Source organism: Anomaloglossus baeobatrachus, chromosome 12 (genome assembly GCF_048569485.1).
Source record: "Anomaloglossus baeobatrachus isolate aAnoBae1 chromosome 12, aAnoBae1.hap1, whole genome shotgun sequence".
In the NCBI taxonomy this organism is placed as follows: Eukaryota; Metazoa; Chordata; class Amphibia; order Anura; family Aromobatidae; genus Anomaloglossus; species Anomaloglossus baeobatrachus.
In genome coordinates, this window is record NC_134364.1 from 123424766 (window position 1) to 123450853 (window position 26088).

Sequence of the window (26088 nt, forward strand, 5' to 3'; positions counted from 1 at the left end):
ATAAACATGAATGTTCTGCTTGCGGAGGCCCCCACGCAGCGGCAAAGTGCCCTCGCCCTTCGGCGAAATTGCCAACAAAGCCGTCAAACCCACCTGAGAATCGGGACGCCGGTGAGCGTAGCCGAGATGGGGCCGTGGCTCGATCGGTACCCCAATAAGGACGCGGCGGAGCAGCTGCGCTTCGGCTTCTCTTTTGGTTTCTTTATACCTTTTAAACTTAACAGGCACCCCCTTTTTGCCCGTAACCTAAAGTCTGCGACGGAGCTTCATGAAGTTTTACTTGATAAAATAAACTGTGAGTTAGAAAAAGGCAGATTAAAGGGCCCTTTTGATTCGATCCCTTTTTACAACTTACGGGTGTCCCCGCTGGGGGTCGTCCCGAAGAAGGAGCCTGGGAAATTTCGTTTAATTCACCACCTTTCACATCCGAAAGGTTTGTCTGTCAATGATGGTATACCCGATTCGGATGCGTCAGTCACGTATGTCTCTTTCGACAAAGCTGTTGCGTTAGTTAGGCAAGCGGGACCGGGGGCTTTGATGGCCAAGTCAGATATTGAGTCGGCTTTCCGCCTTCTCCCGGTCCACCCGGATTGCTACCATCTGTTGGGATGTTTCGTAGATGGTTTTTATTATTACGATACATGCCTTCCCATGGGTTGCTCAATCTCTTGCTCCTACTTTGAGCTATTCAGTTCTTTTTTAGAATGGGCCGTGAAGGTGGAATCTGGTTCCCAATCTATTATTCATTATCTTGATGACTTCCTTTTTGTTGGCCCTCAAGATTCCACCCATTGCCAGCTTCTATTGGATACGTTTTGCAGTTTGATGTCCAGATTCGGTGTTCCTTTGTCGAAGGACAAAACAGTAGGCCCCTCCCAGGTTCTTTCCTTCCTCGGTATTGAAATAAATTCAAATTCAATGCTATTCCGCCTCCCGGATGACAAGGTAGTAAAGCTGCGCTCTCTGATTATGGGTTTTTGTTCGGTTCGTAGTGTGACCCTTCGTCAGATGCAATCTTTGCTGGGCCTTCTTGTATTCGCCTGTCGTGTCATGCCAATGGGCCGAGTTTTTTCCCGGAGGTTATCACTTGCCACTAAAGGCATTCGCCTTCCTCATCATCGCATCAGGATTACCCCCTGCTTGAGAGCTGATTTGTTTATCTGGAATGATTTTCTATCCAGGTATAATGGTCAAACTTGTTTCCAGGATAACTTTCTTTCCAATGAAGAAATATCACTTTTTTCCGATGCATCGGGATCGTTGGGTTTTGGCGTTATTTTTGGTGAGCAATGGTGTGCTGAGCAATGGCCTCAATCTTGGCACGACAGAGGTTTTGTGTCCAACCTGACCCTCCTTGAATTGTTCCCCATAGTAACAGCTGTTGTGATCTGGGGGCCAGCCTTCAGAAATAAACGAATTTTATTCTGGACTGATAATATGTCCGTTGTGCACGCGATAAACTTCATCCTCTTTGCCAGTCCTAAAGTTACTTAGATTTTTTGTGCTGCAGTGCCTCGAGCTCAATATGTGGTTCAGGGCTCGCCATGTGCCTGGCAGGTGCAACGCTATCGCTGACTCACTTTCCCGTTTTCAATTTCAGAAATTTCGGCAGCTGTGTCCTCGGGCACAACCGGAGGGAATATCGTGTCCACCCAGCATATGGGACCTGCTGGAATGCAGCTGATGCCTTTGGTGACGTCTTCACTGGCCCCGAGGACTTGGCTGGCTTACGGTAAGGCATGGGATGAATGGCTAATTTTTGCAGCTAATTATCCAGTTTCTACCTCTGATTCTGCTAGACTGGACGTTACCTGCCGGTATCTATACCATCTGTATAAACAAGGTGCTTCCTGCGCGGTTGCGCGGAACCGATTGTCTGGACTTGCTTTTCATTTCAAACTCCGAGGTTGGTCGGACGTTACTAAGTTTTTTATAGTTCAGCAAGCAGTTAAGGGGTGGGGTAGGGGGCAGCCCATAAGGGAGTGTAGAAGGCCGGTTTCCTTTAGCCTTCTTTCTCGTATCATCGGACATATCTCCGCTGTTTGTCCTCCTCCTTTCGAGTCTGCCCTCTTCTCCGCCTCTTTTGCTATTGCCTTTTTTGGCGCATTGCGCATTAGTGAGTTGGTTTCTCCTGCCAGAGGCACTCATGGGGGCCTTCGGCACGACGACATCGCATTGTGTAATGGGGGTTTAAGGATTAGAATTCGGAAATCTAAAACCGATCAAACCGGAAATGGCTGCTGGATATCTTTGTTTGCTATTCATGGTCCGGTATGCCCTGTTACATTGACCCTTAACTATATCGCTTTGCGCCATGGTAGTTCTTCCTTCCTGGTCCATGAAGATGGTTCCCCTCTGACGAGATTCCAATTTTTAGCCGTTTTTCGAAAATGTTTACGGTTCCTGGGTTTGCCCGCCGGCGAATTTGGTACCCACTCCTTCCGGATTGGGGCGGCGACTGAGGCCGCCCGGGCGGGATTGCCTAATGAAGTCATTCAGCGCATAGGCCGGTGGCGTTCCGCGTGTTTTGCGAGATATATTAGACCAGAATTACTGCTTCTTTAATCAATTTTCTTTTGCACAGGTTTGCCTTCTTGTACATGTGTCACTGACAGTTTTCTTCTTTTAGGTGCTGCCAAACCTGTCATTTGGTTATTGGGACACTCCTATATTTTCTGGGCAGGACAGCGGGCTGAGAATCGACCTGGAGGACGTGCCCTTGGCTTTCGGGGCTTCGAAGTCAATTGGAGAGACGTCAGGGGTCTCATATGGCCTCAAGTTATACCGGAGGTTGTGGAAATTGCGAGGTCTGCTTTAACTCCGGTGGTCCTCGTCATTCACGCCGGGGGAAATGACCTCGGTGCCCGCCGTTTGGCGGAGCTTATCACCACAATGAGGTCTGACGTGGACAAGTTTCATGCCTTTTTTCCTGAACTTGTCCTTGTTTGGTCCGAGGTCATTTCCCGGCCTGTCTGGCGAGGGGCCCAAGGAGCTGCAGCTCTGGAGCGTTCGAGGCGGACACTCAACTCACGTATTTCGCGTTTTGTCCGCTTTAAGGCAGGGATCGTCGTTAGACACTGGCAATTGGAAGGGGACAATTCCTCCCTAATGTTGAACGATGGCGTTCATTTGAATAATATTGGCCTAGACATATTTTTATCAGGCCTGCAAGACGGTATTGAGCAGGCCTTGTTCATTATGGGTGGGGGTCGGAGCACAGTCTAGGGCCTCTGCTCCTCCGTGGCGGTTTCAAGGAACACAGTTCAATTACGAAGGCTCAAGTGCGCCGGAAGTCCGGCCTGGCACAAAGTTTCGTTTTGAAAGTGGTTATTTATAATGGTTAATTGTGCTGTGACCGACCTCCATCCACAACAAAAGATGAGAGATGTTTACCAATTTTATAAAGCTCTCCTAATAAAGTTTGTATTTTGGTTAACTTGTCTCAGAGTGGTTAATCGGACATGGGAGGGGTTTTTTGGTTGAGGGTAATCTGGTCTCAGCAGTCTTCAGGGGCATGTCAGTGTTTTACTGAATGCACCCTGACTGCTGTGCCCGGGTAGTAAGGGGTTAAGTCCCCCTCTCATGTCCGATTCTCCCTCCTCCCCTTCCAAAGGGTTTGTCCAATGGGAATGTTCCCATAATCCCTTTCTTCCCCCCTATAAATATTCCCTCTTTTCCGGGATCCGGTCTCTCCTCACCTTGTGAGATCCGGACGGTGCTGTCCCACCCTCCGTCCCTAGTTTTTGGTTATTCTTTTAAAGTCACAGCGGTTTCAAGGAACACAGTTCAATTACGAAGGCTAAAGTGCGCCGGAAGTCCGGCCTGGCACAAAGTTTCGTTTTGAAAGTGGTTATTTATAATGGTTAATTGTGCTGTGACCGACCTCCATCCACAACAAAAGATGAGAGATGTTTACTGATTTTATAAAGCTCTCCTAATAAAGTTTGTATTTTGGTTAACTTGTCTCAGAGTGGTTAATCGGACATGGGAGGGGTTTTTGGTTGAGGGTAATCTGGTCTCAGCAGTCTAGAGCCTACTTGTTACCTCTGCCCAACCTCCTGCATGATTGAAACCTGTGGCTTTGCAGAAACCATTAAAAGGTAGAGAGAGTTTTTATTTGGGTGCTGTATACTGTGGATTACAAATTCTGTAATAATTAAAAAAAAATAACTACTATTTCTTTATATCTCTAAGATTGTTTATAGGGAAAATGTCGGCCGGATTTAACCCACTCTCTCAAACCATGAATATATGCATGTAACTCTGTCAAAGACAGGTGTAGAAATACCCTTACATGGCCAGTCCAATTCTCCGTTACTGAGAAATAAGTGTTTGGATTGATAGGTAAATGAGGCTGTAGCTCTGAAGCCTCCGCCACTCCAGCTCTATTCCCCACCCAGCGTCTCCTCCTCCTTCTTGACTGACAGCCTCTATGATCTGTGACTTCAGGCAAAAGAACTGTCAAAAAAGAGAAGGCGGTGCTCTGTGTGGAGCAGAGCTGGAGTGACTACTGAGTATTGCACCCATGCTGGAACAGTGCTTCCAGGTAATTCCAAAGGCCAGAATGAGGTGTGTACGCACAGACACATAGCGACCAGGCCTCCCACACCATTAGATGGGACCCTTGGGTAGCCTCTGGAAGAGACTAGCCTTCAATTCTTGTCAAGGGGTGTAGTGGAGGGGCTGGAAGCTAAGCTGCAGAGGCTGTCAGGAAAGAGGTGGAGCAAGCCAGTCTGAGAGCCGTGAGCGCGGTTGCTAAGTGCGGCAGACGTGAACACACACTAGTCAGAGCCTGCACGTGTGGTAGCTATTAGTGGGGGAGAACGGTTACCAGAAAGTCAGTCTGAAAGACACCTGAAGAGAGGTGGTCGAGTACGGGGACTGCTGGTGACGAGGCACACACGGGGAACAGGTCCCTAAAGTAGACATCCATTTACTGGTCTGCTAAACCTGCCGGTGAGGGGACTAGAGGTTCCTCACCAACCAAACAGAATCCGAGCCTCAGCAGCAATGAAGGGGCCCAAAAGGAGAAAGAGCTTAAAGCCATGTCACCTGGTCCATGCTGCCGGCAAACGGGCCAAAAAGGGAGAAAAGGCAGTAGCAACTCCATGGATAGACCCCTCGGTACTTCAAGTCAGGGGTTATCCGAACAAAGAAGTGATGAGAAGTAGAGATGAGCGATGTTCGAGGTTCGCCAATTTCATGTTCGAGAGATTTTGGGGGGTGTTTGAGTCGTTCGACAAACTCAAACGATTTGGTAAAAGTTCGGCAGTTCGAGTTACGTTCGAGAACGGTTCGGGCACCAAAAGCGTGGCTTTTCACAGTAAGTATGTGCACACCTTTCGTATCTGCATGCGTCCTGCGTCCCCAGTACAATCCCTCTCTCTTTCCTACTCACTGATCATGGGCCTCTCGCTGAATGCTGTCACAAATCTTCAGCGACATTTCCTCTTTTGAAAATGGCTGCCACTTCATTATTCAATTAGTTATTCCGTGCTTTCCCCGCCCACCGGCGCCCATGATTGGTTGCAGTCAGACACGCCCCCACGATGAGTGACAACTGTCTCACTGCAACCAATCACAGCCACCGGCGGGCGGGTCTATATCATGCAGTAAAGTAAATAAATAAATATAAAAAAAAATGCGGTTCCCCCATATTTGATACCGGCCAGGATAAAGCCACACGGCTGGAGGCTGCTATTGTCAGGATGGGGAGTGCCACATTATGGGGAGCCCACCACCCTAACAATATCAGCAGGCAGCCACCCGGAATTGCCGCATCCATTAGATGCGACAGTCCCGGGACTCTACCCATCTCATCCCGAATTGCCCTGGTGCGGTGGCTATCGGGGTAATAAGGAGTTAATCATGACAGGGATCTCTCGGAGACACCTTCCATGATTAAACTGTAAGTGAAAATAAAGAAACACACACAACGAAAAATCCTTTATTTGGAATAAAAGACAAAAAACACCTCATTTACCTTTTTTTTAATCCCCAAACAACAATCCAGGTCCGAAGTAATCCACACGACACTGTCAGCTCTGCTACATGAAGATGACAGGGAGCGATCTGTGTCCTCTCCATGTAGCACCTGAAGTTGAGCCGCGCTGTCACCAGACTTCACTCTGCAATGTAGACGTTAAGATTACCAAATGTGCCTTTGTTTCTCATTAGAGCCAGTGGCTCAATGGTTAGAGCTCCTGTCTAAGAAGCATTACTTCACGAGTTTAAGTCCTGGCTGTCCCGGTAAAAAATGTAATTTATTTTTAAATTATAATTATTATTTATTTATAATTATAATTTAATTTAATTATGCACTGAGGGGAGGAGCCGGACATCAGCTGTGAGCCTCGGGACACACCTCTAAAATCGGAGCAGTTCACAGAATGAGGCTGCATTGCTCTCTCCCCCTCTCTCTTTTTCTCCCTTTTTCTCTCTCTCTCTCTTTTGCTCTCTCTCTTTTTCTCTCTCTCTCTCTCTCTCTCCCTCCCTCTCTCCTCTCTCTCTTCTCTCTCTCCTCTATCTCTCTCCTCTATCTCTCTTCTCTCTCTCTTCTCTTTTCTCTCTCTTCTCTTTTCTCTCTCTCTTTTCTCTCTTCTCTTTATCTTCTCTCTCTTCTTTTTCTCTCTCTCTCTCTCTCTCTCAGACCTGGCGATGACCAGCTGATGCGGTCACCTGACGGAATCAGCTGACACTATAAGTCAAGCAATGAGGACGGCTTTTTAACGCCCGGCCAGCTAAACTATTAGCTGATGCTGTCGGACAGGAGTCTGCACAGAAGTGTGTAGTTTTTTTGGGGGGGGAGGTTTGCACTGATGCATCAGCTGATTGTATAAAAGCCATTTATACAATCAGCTGCTGTGTCATGTGATTCAGGCCCTTGAACCTGACACATCATCTGATCGCTTTGCCTTTCAGCAAACCGATCAGATGATATTGGATCCAGATTGGACAACGCGGGACCCTTGACCCAGGATTACTGCAGAGGGGGGTTCTTTATTTCAATAAAGATGGATTCACTAATTGTATTGTGTTTTATTTCTAATAAAAATATTTTTCTGTGTTGTGTTTTTTTTTATCTGTACTAGAAATTCATGATGGCCATGTCTAATATTGACATGACACCAGGAATTTCGGGCTTAGGGCCAGTTGATAATATACAGCTAGCCCTAACCCCATTATTACCCAGTGAGCCACCCATCACCAGAGCAGCTAGAAGAGTTGGATACAGCACCAGAAGATGGTGCTTCTATGAAAGCGCCATTTTCTGGGGAGGCTGCAGACTGCAATTCACAGCAGAGGTGCCCAGAAAGCTTGGGCATCCTGAGCTGCAGGTTCCAATCCCCAGCTGCCTAGATGTACCTGGCTGGACACAAAAATTGGGCGAAGCCCACGTCATTTTTTTAAAAAAATTATTTCATGAAATTCATGAAATAATTTGAAAAAAAAGGGCTTCCCTATATTTTTGGTTCCCAGCCAGGTACAAATAGGCAGCTGGGGGTTGTGGGCAGCCGGTAGCTGCCTGCTGTACCTGGCTAGCATACAAAAACATGGCGATGCCCATGTCATTTTTTGGGGGGGCAAAAAACTCCTGGATGGAGTATGCTGAGTCTTGAAGTTCTGCAGCTGTTGTCTGCTGCCTGTCTGTATAGAGGAGAGCAGACAGCAGCTGCAGAACTACAAGGCTCAGCATACTCCATCCAGGATAGTATGCAGGAGATTTTTCCCCCCCAAAAAAATGTCGTGGGCTTCGCCATATTTTTGTATGCTAGTCAGGTACAGCGGGTAGGTTCGGCTGTCCCCAACCCCCAGCTGCCTATTTGCACCCGGTTGGGAACTAAAAAAATAGGGAAGCCCTTTTTTTAATTATTTCATGAATTTCATGAAATAATTTAAAAAAAAAATCGATATAGGCTTCGCCCCATTTTTGTGTCCAGCCAGGTACAACTAGGCAGCTGGGGATTGGAATCCGCAGCACTGGTTGGCCCGAACTTTCTGGGCGCCTCTGCTGCGAATTGCAGTCTGCAGCCATCCCAGAAAATGGCGTTTTCAGAGAAGCGCCATCATCTGGCGCTGTATCCAACTCTTCCAGCAGCCCTGAAGCCGGATGGCTTGCTGGGTAATAATGAGTTAATACTAGCTCTGTTTTACTAGCTAGTATTAATCCAGAGATTCTTAATGTCAGGCAAGTTTGACCCGGCCATTAAGAATCTCCAATGAAGGGTTAAAAAAAAGACACCACACAGAGAAAAAATACTTTAATAGAAATAAATACACAGACACATTAGACACTCCATGTTTATTAATCCCTCTCATCCCTCCACGATCCATGGTCTTCTGTCTTCTTTCTCCTTCAACCCATGCAGCTCTGCTACATCAGACAGCACTGCATGGGAGGAAGACGCTGCTGCTCCCGTGCAGTCTATATCACTCAGTGAGTGAGCAGAAGCTGCGTGCTGTAAGCGGTGATGTCACTGCTGACAGACAGGTTGCTATAGCAACGGTGATCTCCGTTATTCACCGGCTGTGGCATCCAGTCCTTGCATGTGGGCTGATTCTGTAAAGAGCGCCGACATGCATGGACGGGGAAGCCGACCATGTGCCAGAGCATTTCGCCGGTACATGGAAATGCTGGAACGATCACTGTGGACTGGAGAGATGCACTGACAGGACCTAGCATGACGTCTAGCCATGTGACCAGTCTGTAGCCAATGAGATAATAGACACGTGACTGGTCACATGCTATTTTGACGTCACGATAGGTCCTATGCTGGTGCTGGTTACCGGGAGGACGCAGTGATTATCGGAAGGAAAAGCGGCGGGAGACAGAGTGCAGGACGCGTCGCGGGGACCTGTAAGTGTTATGGCAATGTTTATTAACTGTATGTGTACATGTATAATGTGTTTTTATGTGTTTGTGTTTGCCTCCCATTGTTTTCAATGGGGTTCGAGTGGTTCGTCGAATGGAGCGTCCGTTCGACGAACCGAACCGAGCTCGAATGCCAGGGGGGTGGCTCATCTCTACTATGAAGGTGAGTTAATGGTTACCCTCAGATTGGCCTGAAGGAGTTCCTGGTTCCACTTGGTTTATCTCAGCATCGCCCGGGTACCTCACGAAAACAGCAAAAGTGAGTAAAAACAAGTTGAAAGACTTTCTGGATTGAGCCTGGGTTATTCTGGAACCTGTTGTTCCACACACCAAAGCCCCTGGGGCCAGCCTCACTCACGGGAGGCCATACCATCCGACTGCACACTCCATCAGCCCCAGACGCTCATTAAACCTACAGTGGCGGTCACCCATATCCCTGACCGCAAACCGTGAGTGGCGTCACGACTCCTATATATATACTATACCGACATACTTGTTGTCATATACTACCCAAGTGAAGACCCTGTGGCGTCCCTTAGGGTGGAGTGATGTCCCTGGGGCGACCGCTTTGGGTGGGCTCCACATACACACCAACTAATATACGGTTATATTTGATGCCGCTCCTCAGCTATATAAAATAGGACCCCTAATGCCCCACTTATCGCAATAACTTATTTTATATATTTTTGTACTTAGAATTTACCTTTTTTCAATGTAGCAATGCATTGGCTTATAAATCTTTTTTTAAATAGCGTAAAACAGAAATGATAGAGAAGCTATTGTAAATAGGAAATACCATTAAAATAAGACACAAGCCAGGAGCCTGAGCACACCAGACAATTTAGAGGAGCCGGTGGAGGCTGGTGCACAGAAGATGCCTCGGGGGAGTAAATATCTCCTTACTTTTCATGATCTGGGAGGAGGATGCAGAAAATACATCAACTAATTAGTGAACTCTTAACCGCGAGGAAAATAACACGCCAGACTATTACATAGCAAAAGTGAAATATTCTACCGGGACACAGGCTCACTGATATTAAGCCCTGGAGGCATCTGCAGAAATGTTTTACCTTTTGCAGCCCTCTGCGGCTGTCATCATTGTACTGTTCAGCCCGATATTCAATGATTTAAAACTATGACTCCACACCACAAACCTGCCATAAAACAGTGACTCTGTCCAGTCATAAGGGCTCCACCATGCAGGGATCAGGACTGGTCAATGATTTGGGGACTGCACGTGAAAGTTGAGTTGAGGTGTGCACATGTAGCTTATTTTTATTAGCCATGTCAGCACCTGTTCTCAAGGGTCTCAGGGTTCAGACCCTCTGTGATCAGGTGTTTATCACCCATCCCGAGGATAGGTGATAACTTGCAATATTGGTTTTCCACTCAGCTCATCAGATGTTATCTAAATCTAAAGTCTAATACACCGGCGTTAACGGTCATGCTGATGTAGACAACGGCAGAACCTAAAGTTTTGTTATCGCACAGAACCTAAACTAAAGTGCACAGCGCAAGCGTTAACGGTCACACGACTGCTATATAGTGTTCATGCCTGAAGTTTTGTTACCGCACAGAGTTAGGTTATGTATCACTAGCCTCTGTTACCTCATAGAGGACAAAGTATAGCATACACAGTATGAATAGGGATACGTCAGGAGAGCACTAACCGTACTCCACTAACTATGGGTTCAGGATATGCTCAGGTAGAGTTCAGGGGTGAGCATATAGGGTCCCTAACTCCCAAGCTAACTTGCCTCCGGGTATACACCTAGCTAACCGCTGGTACCTCCACGGCTGAAGCCAACTGACTATGGAGCACTAGCCTCAACCAGAGGACTGACCCTAGAACGGTCAAGTAAGACCACGCCGCCTGACCCTAAGCCTGCATTCTGAACCTCAATCAATCCGGTTGAACCTTGACAACTGTCCCTAAGCTAAGAGTGTGCGGGCACTCAGCTGCACCTCCATGTGGGCTCCCGGGGCTTTTACAACCTAGGTATTGTCCACAAGATGGTGGCGCCCACAGCCAGCCTGAACCTCGGCCAATGAGCGGAAGCCAAGTGGCCGCACGTCAGCGACCAATAGGAAGTCAGCGGGTTAGCGGTGACATCACCCGCGGCCAATCATGTGCTGCTACGTGGTGCACAGGTGCAGATAGCGGTAAACACGGCGCTGGAATCCTATACATGCGCAGTAGCGCTATTTCCACACTTAGGCTCAGAATGCCAAAACGTCCGAGCCACCACATGAGAATCCGAAGACAACCTAGAACGCCTCTGGGTACGAGAAGGAACAGAACCAGGGGACGACCACGGTTCGTGACAACAATTTCATACCTCTGTTACTTTCGAAGAAAATTGGAATGATTTCTGGTTTGTGTGCCATTGGCTTTAAAATAGCTTTAAAATGCATTTGGTGAATGTTCACAAATATCTCTGAGCAGAACAAAAATGTTTGCAGTTTTCCACTCTTCCCATCAACTGTCATCTAAATCTAAGAGAACAAGTTCGTAACGCTATTTATTTTGCAGAATTTTAGACTTAGGGGTACTTTGCATACTACGACATCGCAGGTGCGATGTCGGTGGGGTAAAATTGAAAGTGACGCACATCCGGCATCGCAGGCGACATCGTAGTGTGTAAAGCCTAGATGATACGATTAACGAGCGCAAAAGCGTCGTAATTGTATCATCGGTGCAGCGTCGGCGTAATCCATAATTACGCTGATGCGATGGTCCGATGTTGATCCTCGCTCCTGCGGCAGCACACATCGCTGTGTGTGAAGCCGCGGGAGCGAGGAACATCTCCTACCGGCGTCACCGCGGCTTTCGTAGGATATGCGGAAGGGAGAACGTGGGCGGGATGTTTACTTCCCGCTCATCTCTGCCCTTCCGCTCCTATTGGCCGCCTGCCGTGTGATGTCGCAGTGACGCCGTACGACCCGCCCCCTTAATAAGGAGGCGGGTCGCCGGCCAGAGCGACGTCCCAGGACAGGTGAGTCCATGTGAAGCTGCCGTAGCGATAATGTTCCCTACGGCAGCTATCACACGATATCGTACCTGCGACGAGGGCGGGGACTATCGCGTGCGACATCGCTGCATCGGCTTGCGATGTCGCAACGTGCAAAGCCCGCCTTAGATGATATTTGATGGGCTGAGTGGAAAACCACCAAATATTTAGTTCAGCACTGTTTTAATCCAGAGATATGTGCGTTCCGAACATTCACCAAATGCATTTTAAAGCTATTTTAAGATCAATAGAACACAAAACAGAAATCATCGCAATTTTTTCCAAAAGTAACAGAGGTACGACCTTGTTCTCTTAGATTTAGATGACATTTGATGAGCTGAGTGGAAAACCGGCATTGCTGTATTCTCAGAGCAATAGGTTTTTCATTTCTGGCTGACATAAGCTGTTTGGCAGCTTGTTTTTTGCGAGACAAGATGACATTTTCAGTGGTAGCATTTTTATTTTTATATGACTTTTTGATCGCGTTTCATTTCATTTTTTGCGTCAGCTCTATGATGAAAATATTTTTTTTACTTGAATGTGCACATTTATTGGAATAATTATTTTTTGTTCTTTATTTTCTGATTTAATGTACACATTTATTGGAATAATTATTTTTTGTTTTATTTTCTGATTTAATGTACACATTTATTGGAATAATTATATTTTGTTCTTTATTTTCTGATTTAATGTAAACATTTATTGGAATAATTATTTTTTGTTTTATTTTCTGATTTAATGTACAAATTTATTGGAATAATTATTTTTTGTTCTTTATTTTCTGATTTAATGTAAACATTTATTGGAATAATTATTTTTTGTTCTTTATTTTCTGATTTAATGTAAACATTTATTGGAATAATTATTTTTTGTTTTATTTTCTGATTTAATGTACAAATTTATTGGAATAATTATTTTTTGTTCTTTATTTTCTGATTTAATGTAAACATTTATTGGAATAATTATTTTTTGTTCTTTATTTTCTGATTTTTAAAAAATATATATTTACAATTTTTTTTAACTTAGTTCCTATATAGGACATTACCTTTTGCTGCTCTGATCACAGTTATATTGTATTGAATGGAACGATCATTGCAATACATTATTAAATAAAGATACATCCAATAATCCATATTTAATGTAATGGGCAGATAAGCAGTGTAACTGCAACCATTACCACCACTCAAACAAAGCTATAAAACAGGAGAAAGAGGAGTTCAATGGAGCAAAATTCATTTATTAGACAATTAAGGTGACACGAAAAAAGGTTAAAAAACGGACATGAGGGTAACAAAAATGGCCATGCAAAAATGTATGTAGATATAGGTCAAAGCACATGAGAATAATGGTAAATGGTAAAATATGTGTGAGAAAGCAGGGAGTATACAAAAGCCTCTTATTTATATTAATGGTTATCCAAGTTAAACCTTACCAATTCTAGAGGAAGCCTACCAAAAACTCACATCAAAACGCATAGAGTGCCTAGTCAAAGTGCCAGGTGCAGACCAAAAATAAGGTGACACGTGCATGGTCAAAAAGTTAACCCACAGAGGATCCCCCATCATCCTTCCTACGTACGTTTCGCAGGCTGTGGGAAAAACCACAACAGAGCTTCTTCTTCCCTGTATACTCCCTGCTTTCTCACATATTTTACCATTATTCCCATGTGCTTTGACCTATATCTACATACATTTTTGCATGGCCATTTTTGTTACCCTCATGTCTGTTTTTTAACCTTTTTTTTGTGTCCCCTTAATTGTCTAATAAATTAATTTTGCAACTTTGAACTCCTCTTTCTCCTGTTTTATTGCAATACATTATCCCTGTCATTGTAACAGACAGAATCACCTGTGATCCTGATCCCAGAGGCTTTCTGTAGCTCAGTGACCCAAAAGTTTTCAAACCCTAGAGGTGTTAAATTTACTGATGTGTAATAAATCGAGAAATGACACATGACAAGTCCTGTGCATGGCCGCCATCATATCAGCTCGTCTTCACCCACTGACTATCTCGGAGACAACTAAAAATCAGGAATTCAAGATACAGGTCTTAAAATGATCAGAAATATTGTAATTCCTCATGTACGCGCTTTTTTCAAAAATTGTTATCTCAAACACCAGGTTTTCTTCAATTGAAATGTTTTGTTTTTTTTTTTTTTAAATTGTATTATTTTGTATTCCAGAAGTGACTGCTAAGAAAATAATCCAATTTCCCTTAAGAATTTATTTAACGCTCAATAACAACATCTAAAAATAAAGTAAAAAAAAAGAAGCAAAAAACAAAAAAAGTTTCTTGCACTTTTTGCAAACTGACAAATTTTTCTTGTATTGTGCTTTGATCAAAGAGTTCACAATGCAGAAATAACGAAATTTCAACATCAAGATCAGCTCCCTTCTCACAGCTGAAAGCCAGACAACGAGTAAGCTGGGGAGCCCACCTTTACAGAGGTTGTCAAAGAAGGCAAGCTGAGAGAGGGCAGAGACCAGCGTAAAAATGTCTGTTATTGCTTCATCTGAGAAATCAAATATTAGCCAGTCATTCGAATACTTTATATCTGTAACACTCTACTAAGGGAGACGCTGAAACTACAAGCAGTGTAGCTTCAGAGTGCAGTTAGCAGGCAAACCACCAGAGGGTAGTAGAGTAGTCAATAAACCAGGTCAGCAGCAAGAGGTCTCGTCAATAGCACAGGGATAATCAAATTGTGGTTAGGTGATAGCCGAGGGTCGGAAGTCGGGAAGTCATGTATGCAACAGACAACAGAGATGGAGCCAAAGTTAGGAACAAGGATACAAGTCAGATGCCAGGAAGTCCAAGTACAAATGTACAAACAAAAGAGGAGGACAAACAGGTTGGGACCAGGAAAAGACAGACAGGAAAGCGTACACAATAGACAAGAGAAAGTAGTCAGGGACTGGGACCGATGGACGAACGAGAAGAGTATGGGTCAGAACAAGGTAGCTAGGAGGTAGGACAGATAAGGTAACTCACCAGAGCCAGTATCACATGGTGCAGAGCATAAACTATCACTGGCACTGAACCAGAAGTGCAGCACCAGGATATAGTGTCCTCGAAACCAGAGTGAGGCAGGAAGGAGTTAACCCCTGACATGACTAGGCTGGAGCTGGGTGAAATAATCAAACCACAGTGGCCAATGCAGACCTGGATCATGACAATATCGCTCATGTACAGTATACTGAAGAAGTTCTACAATATGTCCAGGACCTGTACATATACAGCAGATGAAATATGTATTGAACAAATCATCAAGTTTCCAAGTAAATATATTTCTAAAGGTGCTATTGACATGAATTTATCTCTAAATCAAACCATAGATGACTATAAATTAAGTTGTGCGTAAGAGATGACACAGGGAAAAATATTGAACACAAAGAAAGAAAGGTACAAAAAGCCACGGAAAGTCATGACAACAGCTGAAACTTATCAGTAATTATAAAGCAATCCTGCAACTTATTAAAACATAATATTAGCTGGTTCAACTAATGGCCACTAATAAGGTATCTCTTTGACAAGGTAACACACAAGAAACATCTCATGATGGGTAAAACTAGTGAGCTGTCTTAATACCTTCACAATCTTATTCTTGCAAAAAAATACTGATGTCATTGGTTACAAAAGAATTTCTAATCCAACACAGGAAAAAGGAAAAAAGCAGCAACTCATCAGGGGATGGGATCAAGTCTTCTTTATTTTGCAAACACGGGTAAGATGTAGTGCAGGGAGGGGACTCAGAGGCTCTGGCTCCCCCTCTCTGTGCTGCATATTAGCTGTGTTTGCACAATAAAGAAGAATTAATCTCATCCCCCAGTGAACTGCTGTTTTTTTCCTTTTTCCTGTGTTGGATCTGAATTTTTGCACGGCAGTCTGTTTTTGAGCGTGCAGCTCCTGGGCAGGTGTCCCATGTTTGCAATAGCGGTCTGGTTCCTTAGACCAGTGCGAAGCTGATTGTTGCTCGTCTGTGGTGCCCAGTCTTTTCTCTCCACACTTGAAAATAATTTCTAAACTATTGAAGGATCATATTAGCACTGTTGGGGCTATATTCTGGAGGAGGAAAGAACATTGTTTCACCATAAACCGGTGACAATCAGGTGCTCCCTGCAACTTTTCAGGGAAGAGGCGTGAAAAGAATTATCAGAAGAGTTGTCCAAGAGCAAAGAAACACCTGTGGAGAACTACAGAAAGCCCGGCAATCAGCAGGTACAACTGTTTAAAAGAAAAATTAAGTAATGCACTTAACCTCCATGGCCTGTATGCACGTTTACCTCGCAAAACTCCATTGCTTAACAAAAAGCATGTCCAAGTGTATTTACAGTTTGCTCCACAACATTCAGATAAGCTTGTGAAATACTGCGAGAATAAAGTCTGGTCAGAGGAGACCAAAATTGAACCCTTTGAATACCACTATAGACACCATGTTTGGAGGTCAAAATGCACGGTGGCATATCAGCCCAAAACACCATTACAACAGTGAAGTTTGGAAGTGGAAACATCATTGTGTAGGGCTATTTTTCAGCACTGGCAAACTTCATATAATTGAAGGAAAGATGAATGGACAAATGTGCTGAGTAGTGATGAGTGAGCACTCAAATATTCGAGTGCTCGTGTAACGCCCCAGGGTAATGATCCTGTTCAGGGACGCCACAGGACTTGTTTGATATGGCAAACAGGTAATGTCAGTTTTTATTTTATGTGTCGTGACGCCACTCACGGCTTGCGGTTAGAGATGTGACTGACCGCCACTGCAGGTTTTACGAGTCTCTGAGACTGATGGGGTCTGCAGTCAGATGATGTAGCCTCCCGTGAGTGAGGCAGGCCCCAGGGGCTCGGGTGAATAGGATAGCGGGTCCCGGAATAACACAGGCTGAGTCCAAAAGTCTTTCAACTGGTTTTTACTCCCTCTTGATTTTGTGGTGAGCTGACCCGGGAGTCGCTGTGATTAACCAGGTAAGACCAGGGCTCCTTCGGGCCAGTCTGAGGGTAACCTGTTAGCTCGTCTTCCTAGCACTCTGTGTTCGGATAACCCCCTGACGTGGAGCACCATGGGGTCAATCCAGGGAGTCGCTACTGCCTTTTCTCCCCAGTGTTTGGCCTATTTGCCGGCAGCGTGGACCAAGTGAGATGGCTCCAGCCTCTGTCCCCTTATGGGTCCCTGCGTTGCTGCTGAGGCTCGGACTCTGTGAGGTTGGTGAGGTACCTGTAGTTCCCCTCACCGGCAGGTTTAGCAGGTTGTTAAACTGGAGTCTGCTCTAGGGACCTGTACCCTGTACGTTCCTAGTCAATAGGAGCTCCGTATTCTTACTACCAGGTGACCGTTCTCCCCCACTAACGGCTACTACTCCGTGCAGGGTCTGACTAGTGGCCGCGCACGTATCTGCCTCGCGACCGCCACTCACCACTACCAGACTGGCTCTCTCCCTCCTTTCCTGACAACCTCTGCACTTTCTAGCTTCAAGCTCTTCCGCTTCACCCCTTAACAAGATTTGAAGGCCAGATCCCTCCGGAGACTGCCCAGGGTCCCATCTAATGGTGTGGGAGACCTGGTTGCTATGTGTCTGTGCATACACACCTCGTTCTGGCCCTTAGGATTACCTGGAAGTACTCCCCAGCATGGGTGCAGTACTCAGTGGTGCCTGACCAGGTCAGGGGCACCACACTAGATACTCGAATTGTACAGATCAGACGCTTGGACGGGCTTGACGTAAGTAACGAATATAATGAAAGTAAATTGAAAACTCAAGAATTCTTCTGGAAGTCCCCATCAGTAGGACTGGGAGGGCAGGAAAATCGCTGAAATGGATGGAAACAGTGCTCAAATGGAGTGGGAACAGCATGGGGAAGACACCTGGATGTATCATTGACTCCTAGGTCACTGGGAGTCAATGCTGTGCATCCTCTAACACCTAACCTGTGTGTGTCTGTTCTCTCCCACCCCATCCCGCTTGTCAAACCTTTTTTTGTAGTTTGGACTTCCCGGTACTTGACTAAGGGGTACTTGACACGCTGCGAAATTGCTGCCGATATATCGTCGGGGGTCACGTCGTTAGTGACGCACATCCGGCGCTGCTAGCAACATCGCCGCGTGTAAAATCTATGAGTGACGATCAACGAGCGCAAAGACGTGTAAAATCGTTGCTCGTTGACACGTCGTTCATTTCCATAATATCGGTGCTGCTGCAGGTACGATGTTGTTTGTCATTCCTGCGGCAGCACACATCGCTATGTGTGACACCGCAGGAGCGACAAACATCTCCTTACCTGCGTCCACCGGAAAAGGAGGAAGGAAGAAGGTGGGCGGCATGTTCCGGCCGCTCATCTCCTCCCCTCCTTTTCTATTGGGCGGCGGTTCAGTGATGCCGCTGTGACGCTGAACGAACCGCCCCCTTAGAAAGAAGGCGGTTCACCGGTTACAGCGACGTCGCAGAGCAGGTATGTGCGTGTGACGCTGCCGTAGCGATAATGTTCGTTACGGCAGCGATCACCACATATCGGCCGTGCGATGGGGTGGGTGCAATCGTGCTCGACATCGCTAGCAAATGCCAGCGATGTAGCAGCGTGTAAAGCACCCCTTACACTCTCTTCCTTGACTTGGCTTTGTCTCTCCCTTTGGCCTTTTCTATTCCCGTTCAGCTCCTGACCCCTTTGCTTGCTTCTGACTCAGAGTTCGTTCACCCCTTGTACATTATTTTGAATTCCTGTTGCTGACTCGGCTCTCTGACTACTCTGCTGCCACCTTGTGGTGACTCCGCTGTACTACTCCGGGCTCCGGGAGTCGTTTTAGTAAAGCGTATAGTGTTCTAATAAAATTTACGGTTGCTTCATGTAAACTGTAGAAATGGATTACTAATTGTTTATCTAAAATTATGTAAACTTGTCCCTATGTAGATTAAAAGAATATAACTTCTATACTAATGCCCTGATCTATTCAAGAATATAATTACTGTAATACTGCCATGTGTACAAGAATAGAACTACTACCATACAGCAGAAAAGTTGAAAAAAAAATCCAGCAATCTTGCAGATATTGAAAAATATTAAAACACATTTATTCTTGAAGATAATATTAAGAAATCCAGCATATAGAACAGAGGAGTATTTCTGTGCTCTTAATCATAGCATAACCAACATATTACCAAAAGTAATCAGACAAATGTGAACAAGTGCATACTGAACATGAAACATACTCTAATAAATATACAGCTGCACTCTGAGATGCTAAGGCATGAAAACATTGAATACAGGAATTTGCAGATGTATTACTGCTAAAGAAATAAATTTAAAAATTTAGATATATTCTTCTACATAGGGGGCAGTATTATAGTAGTTATATTCTGGTACATAGGGGCAGAATTATAGTAGTTATATTCTTGTACATAGGGGCAGAATTATAGTAGTTATAATCTTCTACATAGGGGGCAGTATTATAGTAGTTATATTCTTGTACATAGGGGCAGTATTATAGTAGTTATATTCTTGTACATAGGGGCCAGTATTATAGTAGTTATATTCTTGTACATAGGGGGCAGTATTATAGTAGTTATATTCTTGTACATAGGGGCAGAATTATAGTAGTTATATTCTTGTACGTAGAGGCAGTATTATAGTAGTTATATTCTTGTACATAGGGGGCAGTATTATAGTAGTTATATTCTTGTACATAGGGGCAGTATTATAGCAGTTATATTCTTGTACATAGGAGCAGTATTATAGTAGTTATATTCTTGTACATAGAGGGCAGTATTATAGTAGTTATATTCTTGTACATAGAAGCAGTATTATAGTAGTTATATTCTTGTACATAGGGGCAGTATTATAGTAGTTATATTCTTGTACATAGGGGGCAGTATTATAGTAGTTATATTCTTGTACATAGGGGCAGAATTATAGTAGTTATATTCTTGTACGTAGAGGCAGTATTATAGTAGTTATATTCTTGTACATAGGGGGCAGTATTATAGTAGTTATATTCTTGTACATAGGGGCAGTATTATAGCAGTTATATTCTTGTACATAGGAGCAGTATTATAGTAGTTATATTCTTGTACATAGAGGGCAGTATTATAGTAGTTATATTCTTGTACATAGGGGCAGTATTATAGTAGTTATATTCTTGTACATAGGGGCAGTATTATAGTAGTTATATTCTTGTACATAGTGGGCAGTATTATAGTAGATATATTCTTGTACATAGGGGCAGTATTATAGTAGATATATTCTTGTACATAGGGGCAGTATTATAGTAGTTATATTCTTGTACATAGGGGTCAGTATTATAGTAGTTATATTCTTGTACATAGGGGCAGTATCATAGATTATATTCTTGTACATATGAGCAGTATTACAGTAGTTATATTCTTGTACATAGGGGCAGTATTATAGCAGTTATATTCTTGTACATGGGAGCAGTATTATAGTAGATATATTCTTGTACATAGGAGCAGTATTATAGTAGTTATATTCTTGTACATAGAGGGCAGTATTATAGTAGTTATATTCTTGTACATAGGGGCAGTATTATAGTAGTTATATTCTTGTACATAGGGGCAGTATTATAGTAGTTAAAATTTTGTAAATAGGAGCAGTATTATAGTAGTTATATTCTTGTACATAGGGGCAGTATTATAGTAGTTATATTCTTGAACATAGAGGGCAGTATTATAGTAGTTATATTCTTGTACATAGGGGCAGTGTTATAGTAGTTATATTCTTGTACATAGGGGCAGTATTATAGTAGATATATTCTTGTACATAGGGGCAGTATTATAGTAGTTATATTCTTGTACATAGGGGGCAGTATTATAGTAGATATATTCTTGTACATAGGGGCAGTATTATAGTAGATATATTCTTGTACATAGGGGCAGTATTATAGTAATTATATTCTTGTACATAGGGGCAGTATCATAGATTATATTCTTGTACATAGGAGCAGTATTATAGTAGTTATTTTCTTGCACATAGGGGCAGTATTATAGTAGTTATATTCTTGTACATAGGGGCAGTATTATAGTAGTTATATTCTTGTACATAGAGGGCAGTATTATAGTAGTTATATTCTTGTACATAGGGGCAGTATTATAGTAGTTATATTCTTGTACATAGGGGCAGTACACATAGGGGTCAGTATTATAGTAGTTATATTCTTGTACATAGGGGCAGTATCATAGATTATATTCTTGTACATAGGAGCAGTATTATAGTAGTTATATTCTTGCACATAGGGGCAGTATTATAGTAGTTATATTCTTGTACATAGGGGCAGTATTATAGTAGTTATATTCTTGTACATAGAGGGCAGTATTATAGTAGTTATATTCTTGTACATAGGGGCAGTATTATAGTAGTTATATTCTTGTACATAGGGGCAGTACACATAGGGGTCAGTATTATAGTAGTTATATTCTTGTACATAGGGGCAGTATCATAGATTATTTTCTTGTACATAGGAGCAGTATTATAGTAGTTATATTCTTGTACATAGGGGCAGTATTATAGTAGTTATATTCTTGTACATAGGGGCAGTATTATAGTAGTTATATTCTTGTACATAGGAGCAGTATTATAGTAGTTATATTCTTGTACATAGGGGCAGTATTATAGTAGTTATATTCTTGTACATAGGGGCAGTATTATAGTAGTTAAAATTTTGTAAATAGGAGCAGTATTATAGTAGTTATATTCTTGTACATAGGGGCAGTATTATAGTAGTTATATTCTTGAACATAGAGGGCAGTATTATAGTAGTTATATTCTTGTACATAGGGGCAGTGTTATAGTAGTTATATTCTTGTACATAGGGGCAGTATTATAGTAGATATATTCTTGTACATAGGGGCAGTATTATAGTAGATATATTCTTGTACATAGGGGCAGTATTATAGTAGTTATATTCTTGTACATAGGGGCAGTATTATAGTAGTTATATTCTTGTACATAGGGATCAGTATTATAGTAGTTATATTCTTGTACATAGGGGCAGTATTATAGTAGTTATATTCTTGTACATAGGGGCAGTATCATAGATTATATTCTTGTACATAGGAGCAGTATTATAGTAGTTATATTCTTGTACATAGGGGAAGTATTATAGTAGTTATATTCTTGTACATAGGGGCAGTATCATAGATTATATTCTTGTACATAGGAGCAGTATTATAGTAGTTATATTCTTGTACATAGGGGCAGTATTATAGCAATTATATTCTTGTACATAGGAGCAGTATTATAGTAGTTATATTCTTGTACATAGAGGGCAGTATTATAGTAGTTATATTCTTGTACATAGGGGCAGTATTATAGTAGTTATATTCTTGTACATAGGGGCAGTATTATAGTAGTTATATTCTTGTACATAGGGGCAGTATTATAATAGTTCTTGTAAATAGGAGCAGTATTATAGTAGTTATATTCTTGTACATAGGGGCAGTATTATAGCAGTTATATTCTTGTACATAGGAGCAGTATTATAGTAGTTATATTCTTGTACATAGAGGGCAGTATTATAGTAGTTATATTCTTGTACATAGGGGCAGTATTATAGATTATATTCTTGAACATAGGGGTCAGTATTATAGTAGTTATATTCTTGTACATAGGGGCAGTATTATAGATTATATTCTTGTACATAGGAGCAGTATTATAGTAGTTATATTCTTGTACATAGGGGCAGTATTATGGATTATATTCTTGAACATAGGGGCAGTATTATAGATTATATTCTTGAACATAGGGGTCAGTATTATAGTAGTTATATTCTTGTACATAGGGGCAGTATTATAGATTATATTCTTGTACATAGGAGCAGTATTATAGTAGTTATATTCTTGTACATAGGGGCAGTATTATAGATTATATTCTTGTACATAGGGGCAGTATTATAGTAGGTATTTTCTTGTACATAGGGGCAGTATTATAGTAGATATATTCTTGTACATAGGAGCAGTATTATAGTAGTTATATTCTTGTACATAGAGGACAGTATTATAGTAGTTATATTCTTGTACATAGGGGCAGTATTATAGTAGTTATATTCTTGTACATAGGGGCAGTATTATAGATTATATTCTTGTACATAGGGGTCAGTATTATAGCAGTTATATTCTTGCACATAGGGGCAGTATCATATATTATATTCTTGTACATAGGAGCAGTATTATAGTAGATATATTCTTGTACATAGGGGCAGTATTATAGTAGTTATATTCTTGTACATAGGGGCAGTATTATAGTAGTTATATTCTTGTACATAGGGATCAGTATTATAGTAGTTATATTCTTGTACATAGGGGCAGTATTATAGTAGTTATATTCTTGTACATAGGGGCAGTATCATAGATTATATTCTTGTACATAGGAGCAGTATTATAGTAGTTATATTCTTGTACATAGGGGAAGTATTATAGTAGTTATATTCTTGTACATAGGGGCAGTATCATAGATTATATTCTTGTACATAGGAGCAGTATTATAGTAGTTATATTCTTGTACATAGGGGCAGTATTATAGCAATTATATTCTTGTACATAGGAGCAGTATTATAGTAGTTATATTCTTGTACATAGAGGGCAGTATTATAGTAGTTATATTCTTGTACATAGGGGCAGTATTATAGTAGTTATATTCTTGTACATAGGGGCAGTATTATAGTAGTTATATTCTTGTACATAGGGGCAGTATTATAATAGTTCTTGTAAATAGGAGCAGTATTATAGTAGTTATATTCTTGTACATAGGGGCAGTATTATAGCAGTTATATTCTTGTACATAGGAGCAGTATTATAGTAGTTATATTCTTGTACATAGAGGGCAGTATTATAGTAGTTATATTCTTGTACATAGGGGCAGTATTATAGATTATATTCTTGAACATAGGGGTCAGTATTATAGTAGTTATATTCTTGTACATAGGGGCAGTATTATAGATTATATTCTTGTACATAGGAGCAGTATTATAGTAGTTATATTCTTGTACATAGGGGCAGTATTATGGATTATATTCTTGAACATAGGGGCAGTATTATAGATTATATTCTTGAACATAGGGGTCAGTATTATAGTAGTTATATTCTTGTACATAGGGGCAGTATTATAGATTATATTCTTGTACATAGGAGCAGTATTATAGTAGTTATATTCTTGTACATAGGGGCAGTATTATAGATTATATTCTTGTACATAGGGGCAGTATTATAGTAGGTATTTTCTTGTACATAGGGGCAGTATTATAGTAGATATATTCTTGTACATAGGAGCAGTATTATAGTAGTTATATTCTTGTACATAGAGGACAGTATTATAGTAGTTATATTCTTGTACATAGGGGCAGTATTATAGTAGTTATATTCTTGTACATAGGGGCAGTATTATAGATTATATTCTTGTACATAGGGGTCAGTATTATAGCAGTTATATTCTTGCACATAGGGGCAGTATCATATATTATATTCTTGTACATAGGAGCAGTATTATAGTAGTTATATTCTTGTACATAGGGGCAGTATTATAGTAGTTATATTCTTGTACATAGGGGCAGTATTATAGATTATATTCTTGTACATAGGGGTCAGTATTATAGTAGTTCTATTCTTGTACATAGGGGCAGTATTATAGTAGTTATATTCTTGTACATAGGGGCACTATTATAATAGTTATATTCTTGTAAATAGGAACAGTATTATAGTAGTTATTTTCTTGTACATGGCGGCAGTATTATAGTAGTTATATTCTTGTACATAGGGGCAGTATTATAGTACTTATATTCTTGTACATAGGGGCAGTATTATAGATTATATTCTTGTACATAGGAGCAGTATTATAGTAGTTATATTCTTGTACATAGGGGCAGTATTATGGATTATATTCTTATACATAGGGGGCAGTATTATAGCAGTTATATTCTTGTACATAGGGGCAGTATTATAGATTATATTCTTGTACATAGGGGTCAGTATTATAGTAGGTATTTTCTTGTACATAGGGAGCAGTATTATAGTTATATTCTTGTACATAGGGGCAGTATTATAGTAGTTATATTCTTGTACATAGGGGGAAGTATTATTGTAGTTTTATTCTTGTACATAGGGGCAGTATTATAGTTGTTATATTCTTGTACATAGGGGTCAGTATTATAGTAGGTATTTTCTCGTACATAGGGAGCAGTATTATAGTTATATTCTTGTACATAGGGGCAGTATTATAGTAGTTATATTCTTGTACATAGGGGCAGTATTATAGAATATATTCTTGTACATAGGGGTCAGTATTATAGTAGTTATATTCTTGTACATAGGGGTCAGTATTATAGTAGGTATTTTCTTGTACATAGGGAGCAGTATTATAGTTATATTCTTGTACATAGGGGCAGTATTATAGTAGTTATATTCTTGTACATAGGGGGAAGTATTATTGTAGTTTTATTCTTGTACATAGGGGCAGTATTATAGTTGTTATATTCTTGTACATAGGGGTCAGTATTATAGTAGGTATTTTCTCGTACATAGGGAGCAGTATTATAGTTATATTCTTGTACATAGGGGCAGTATTATAGTAGTTATATTCTTGTACATAGGGGCAGTATTATAGATTATCTTCTTGTACATAGGGGTCAGTATTATAGTAGTTATATTCTTGTACATAGGGGCAGTATTATAGATTATATTCTTGTACATAGGGGTCAGTATTATAGTAGTTATTTTCTTGTACATAGGGACAGTATTATAGTAGTTATATTGCTGTACATAGGAGCAGTATTATAATAGTTATATTCTTCTACATAGGGGACAGTATTACAGTAGTTATATTCTTGTACATAGGGGGCAGTATTATAGTAGTTATATTCTTGTATATAGGGGGCAGTATTATAGTAGTTATATTCTTTTACATAGGAGCAGTATTATAGTAGTTATATTCTTGTACATAGGGGGCAGTATTATAGTAGTTATTTTCTTGTACATAGGGAGCAGTATTATAGTAGTTATATTCTTGTACATAGGGGGCAGTATTATAGTAGTTATATTCTTGTACATAGGTGCAGTATTATAGTAGTTATATTCTTGTACATAGGGTGTAGTATTATAGTAGTTATATTCTTGTACATAGGGGCAGTATTATAGTAGTTATATTCTTGTACATAGAGGGCAGTATTATAGTAGTTATATTCTTGAACATAGGAGCAGTATTATAGTAGTT